Source organism: Nannospalax galili, unplaced genomic scaffold, assembly GCF_000622305.1.
Source record: "Nannospalax galili isolate Female #2095 unplaced genomic scaffold, S.galili_v1.0 scaffold446, whole genome shotgun sequence".
NCBI lineage: Eukaryota > Metazoa > Chordata > Mammalia > Rodentia > Spalacidae > Nannospalax > Nannospalax galili.
Genome location: NW_008355468.1, coordinates 1,560,158 through 1,566,055, shown reverse-complemented (window position 1 = coordinate 1,566,055; position 5,898 = coordinate 1,560,158). Strand labels below are relative to the sequence as shown.

Genomic DNA, 5,898 nt, shown 5'->3' with positions numbered 1-5,898 from the left:
TCACAAGGCTGGCCAGGCTGGGGATTTCTCTTCCATGGTCTGCTCACTTCAGCTACCAAGTGACTGAATCACATATACTAAGGACTTAAGATATACACTGGGCGTTAAACATACACCAAAGGAATACCTAACTTGAATACAGGTTCTAACATCAGCACCAAGTCCTAAAATCCAGTACTGCTATCAGACACAAGCTTCAAGGACGAATTTCTTCTCAAAGTCTTATTCCAGTTTCCTGCGGCTAGTATGTGGTGTGTACAACTATCAGGGCAAACTGATATTTCATAGTCAGCTAATGCAGCAGATGCCTGGCACCGCTCAGTCCATCCAGAAGTGTTTGCGGTGGACAGTGGAGGCCCGACTTTTGTCCCACCCCTGCTTGCTGATCAGCACCTGCTGGAAGGTGGACAGTGAGGCCGGGGTGGAGTCACCAATCCAGACTGAGCAATTGCACTCTAGGGGAGCAATGATCTTGATCGTTGTGCTGGGTACTAGTGTGTGATTTGCATCCTGTTAACAACGCCTGGGTACACTGTGGTGCCACCAGATAGCGTTGTGTTGGTGTACAGGTCCTTGCAGATGTCCACATCACACTTGATGGTGGAGTTGAAGGTGGTCTAATGGATGCCACGAGGCTCCAAACCCAGGGAGGAAGACTAGAATTGTTCCTTGCCTATGGTGATCACTTGCAGGACTGGTAGCTCATAGCTCTTCTTGAAGGAGGAGGAGGATGCAGCAGTGGCCATTTCTTACTTGAAGTCCAGAACAACATAGCACAGCTTCTCCTTGAGGCCTGCACAGTCTCCCACCCTGCTGTGGAGGTGAAGCTATAGCCTCATTTGATCAGGATCTTCCTGAGATAGTCTGGCAGGTGCAGGAGCAAGATGGCATGTGGGAAAGGCACAGCCCTCATAGCTAGGCACTCTGTGTGTGACTCTGTCGCCAGAGTCTGTGACAAAGTCCAGAGGCATACAAGAAAAGTATCGCCTGAATGTCCACATACACGGCTGGGGTGTTGAAGGTCTCAAACATGATCTGTTTTATCTTCTGTTTGTTAGTCTTGGGGTTCAGGGATGCCTCAGTAAACAGCATTGGCTGTTTCTCCAGGACCAAGAGCAGTTCGTTGCAGTGTGGTGCCAAATCGCCATGTCGTCCCATTTGGGTGACAATACCATGCCCAATGGGGTACTTCAGGGTCAGGATACCTTGCTTGTGGTCCTCACCAACATGTAGGAGTCCTCCTGGCCCATGTCCACCATGACACCCTTGCGTGGGGGCAACCCGACGGTGAAGGGAAATACGACCTGGGGTCACCAACAAAGCCAGCTTTGCACATACTGGAGCCATTGACAGTGATGAGTGTGACGATTTCTTCTTCCACTGTAACCAGCAGAGGACCTAGCAACAGAGCAGTGAGAGGAGACAGAGTCCAGAGTGGTGGTGGCACGGAGTGAAACCATCTTGGCAGTTTTGAATCAGATTCTAAGAACCATAGAATGGTGGTTACCCTTCACGATAAGTTCCTGGGATAAATGTATAAAAATGAAATTACTGAATCAAAGAAAATGTATTTTTTAATTGATTGTATTTAGTTAGTGTGTGTGCATGGTTGGCAGGTACATGCATGTGCATTGTGTGGAAGCCAGACAATAACTTTCAGGAATTGATTGTTGCCTTCTACCATGTGGGACTCAGGGATTGAAGTCCAGTCCTCAGGTTTGATGACAAGCCCCTTTACTAGTGAGCCACCTCACCAGCTTGATACTGCATATTTGTTCATTTTTCTCAAACTTTTCCAATAATTACACTTGGAATACAAAAATTTATTTTTGTTAAGTTCTTAGTGTCACCAAACTTTAACTGTTTTAACCCATGGCTATATTATTTCCCAGTTCATAAATGTGAAATTTAAAAATAATAGCATAATGGGATAACTTTTTATAGGACAAAGGGGAATGGAGCTTATAAGGCGTGATGCAGTCTATTTCCAAATTGGAGTTTAGAAAAAAGGTAAGTCTTCAAAGAGTCTATACAAGTTATAGTAATCTGAATCTAAGTTCATTTTAATTACAAATAATTAGACATATAATTCAAAATAACTAATAAGATAGAGCTCACTGAAGTTACTCATGCCTTCAAAACTGGTAGGCTAAATACAAAATGCACTTATGGTGGTGGTACACACCTACCAGCTCAACACTTGGGCGGTTAAAACTGGAGAATCTCAAATTCTAGGCTGATTTGGGAAAGAAAGGGAGCTGTAGAGTCAAGAACAAATAAAACTGTGATTTCTAAAGTATTCACATTTAAGCCCAAAGAAAAATGTGAATTCTGGGTATCACCAAATAAACAAATGGATGGAAATGTCCAACTCTAGAGATTTTTGGAAAACTTGACCAAAGTGGGAATTATGCAGATCTGCTTTCCTCTACCTCGTGTTGTACTTTGTACGGAGTGCTGTGAAACAGAAGGCAAACCACCTTGTCTTATTGGCATTATTACTTGTTAAAGTAAAACAGATTTTGCCATATCGTAGTATCATAAATGATAGTATAAACTGAATATTTATTAGTATTTATAATTTAGAAATATAATTTAACCTTTATATCTTTTTCTTTTTTGTATATTTTCATTGAGTTTTTGTGCATTTCATATAACATATATTAATCAAATTTAGACCATCTCCCCCATCTGCACCCTCCATATACCCCATCCCCATCAGAATTCATGCATTCTGTCGTGTATGTTAAGGCCTATCTAGTTAAGCATTTGTACCCAAATGTCCCTGAGTGTAAGTTCATCCACGGAAGTCTATTTAGCCTATCTGGAGTCATTCCTTATTTTTTGAAAGCTAAAATAAAGAACTTGTAAACTTTTAGCTAGATGTCATGTGTGTATGTTATAAATGATTAATATTTGAAAGTGTTATGCATGTACATTAACAGTCTTATTAATTATAAACTCCATCGAACTTCTGTTTCTTCCCTAAAGTTAAAAATGAAAATATGGGTTCAATGAGCACAGGTGCTCATTATACTTGCCTGTCGATCTGAGTCCAATGCCCAAAACACAAACTGCAGGAGAGAAGTGATCGTCAAAGCTGCCTCTGACCTTCATACACATGATAACATGCACCCACACAATGCATTTCCATCACAGACACACACACACACACATACACACACACACACAGTACAAACGCATTCACAAACGAGAGCTGGATAAATGAAATTTAAAAATAATAGAATGAGCATTTTAGCATAATTCAGTTAACTTGCAATGGTTGTGAAAAATAAACATTAAATATCTCAAGAAAATTAAAATGTCTCAAAACAGGACTTTAGTACAAAAACAAATTCAAAAGGACAGAGGCACATATTAGCAATTTAGAATATTATGATTTGCTGTAAACATTGAGAATATTTCCAAATTACTTTGTGGAGCTTTAATTTGTTTGTTTATTAAAGATTTATTTGTGTTATCTACTCAGAACTCTTTAATAAAGATTTTTCACAATTTTTCAAAACTTAATAAAACAGAATGATTAGGCAGTATGTAATACATTGTTCAACAAAATAAAGTTGTTTAGTAAATGAGAGTATGTTTATTTGAAAATGCTAATAAAAACTTTTATTATGCTAAACTAAGAAATAATTATGACAATGATGGTATCATAAAAGAAAACATATTCAATGACACTAAAGGTGTGCCTAGTTTTAAATACCAGATTTATAAATATTGGATTACCTTTTATCATTTAAAGCATAATTATACTCATTTGAAGTTTAAAAAATATGGATTATTTCCCAATTACTTTAAGGGTAACAATAATAATGCAAATAATAAACTCTGTCAGAGTACAAAATAAGATATCATAGGTAAGTAATTAATAAAATATACCAGAATATATATTAAGAGATTAGCACAACATTCAAGTGTACAGTTCATTCAGTGAGAGTAAAGTTCAGTATTAACTATACAGCACTCAGAAACAGAGCCCACTACATCAGTGTTTAATATAACAAGAAAATCTTTTGCTTATCTTTCCTGAAGCAAAGTTATTTTTAAAAACTCAGTTCTTAGCAATGTCTTGGAAACTGTGTTTGAATCTGTAAGGAAAGTAGGCAAAAATTAATATTATTAACCAATATCAGCATTAATGGGCAAGCATAAAGGCATTTCTATCACTACAAAAACTTTAATTTTTGAAATTGGAAGTAGAGGAGCTGAATTCTGAGGAGACCGCTCCATGGATAAAATGCTTGGTACGCAAGAGTGAGGACCAGAGTTGAGATCCCCAGAACCCATGTAAAAGTCAGGCAGGTGTGGTGGCCCCAGGTCATTCTTATGCTTGGAAAGCAGAGATGGGGGGAATCCCTGGACCAACATGGCTAGCTAGGCTAATAGTGTTTATGCTGTATCAGTGAATTCTGGCTTCAATGGAGATATCTGCCTCAGTAAATAATGGGGAGAGCAATGAAGACTTTTGACTTCAGGCTTGGACTTCTACACACACACACATACACGTGCATGTGCAACTCAACACTATATGCACCCCTACACCATGTGCATCCATACACACGTGAATATTCACACACATACTTTCGCTACTGTCCATTATGTATTCTACAATTTTAGCCACCTGCTCCCAAGAGTCCTTCCCTTTCTTCTCCACTATCGACAACAAACATGGATTCTGTTGGGATGTTGCATTTGTCTTGTACTTGGAGCCTTCGATATGGAATCAGAGTACAGCAGTCTGAACAAGCCACATTCAAATCCCAAAGTCAAAATAAAACTGGACTTGGCCTCTGTTTCTGTTTCTTTCATTCTGGTTGGTCCAAGGTCTCTTCCCACTCTAAATGCATTATAAAAAGAGGGCAGAATACATTTTTCTTGGCTAAAGAATTTCTCCTTGGGAATTAAAGAAGAGAGTAGAGAGGGTAATGAAGGAAGAAGAGGCAAAGTCAGAGGAATATAATGCACTAAGAGTTTAGAAAATTTAGATTCTTTGGAATCTACATAAAATTTTTACATGACCTGTATAATTTTAATTTAATTTCTTATTCTTTAACATTTTTCTTTAAAAAAGTATGTTATTTTCAAAACTATCACACTTATTGCTTATAAATAAGCAATCTTTGCAAAGGCAATTCCAATTTCACTTATAGTAAGTTGACTCTTTATCTCTTTAGTTCTTAGGAATTTTAAATTAGCACACAAAATGATCAATTTGGAAATATTTGAGACTTTTCCTCTTTGCTGCAATCTGCTTGCCTGATGTTGCCACAGATGTGTTTGGTAAATGGCTTGATTTATGACCTGTTCTCCAAATTTAAAATATTCTCACATCTACTCCCAAGTTGGAACATGTCTTTCAAGATAACCTGACCTGGTGTTTCCAGGCCTTGTTCACTCATGGTTAGGTCAGAAAGTGTCTCAGAAAGTGTCTCACTCCATTTGAGGTTAATACTGTATTTCCATAGGTTTGGTCCCTGAATATGGGCCAGTGAGGATGATCAACTTTTATGGTGGCGTGACCTTAGCTCAGTCTCACCTCCCAGCACTTGCCCTATGTGCTCAGCTGTGCATACTGCTGCCTTGGGGCCATGTTGGTGAGTTCCTTTTTCTTGGCTTAGTTGACTGTCCACTGGTTTATTCTGAGATGATTGTTGGATAACTTTTTATTCGCATCGGTGCATCTTCACTACTTTAGTTTGATAGCATTCAGCAGTTTCCCTTCTAATACCTAATTATGCACAATGGCCAAAGGGGGAAAGACATAGGTGAATAACTCCCCATTCTAAGAATTAATAAACAGAGGGGTGGATTCATTAATACAGGATTTGTGTGTGTGTGTGTGTGTGTGTGTGTGTGTGTGTGTGTGTGTGTGTGTCA

General features: G+C 38.6%; 1 pseudogene; it reads right to left on the bottom strand.

The window, feature by feature from the left end:
• Positions 1–318: 318 nt before the first annotated feature.
• LOC103749817 lies at positions 319–1,381 on the bottom strand (annotated as a pseudogene).
• Between the last annotated feature and the right edge of the window lie 4,517 nt (positions 1,382–5,898).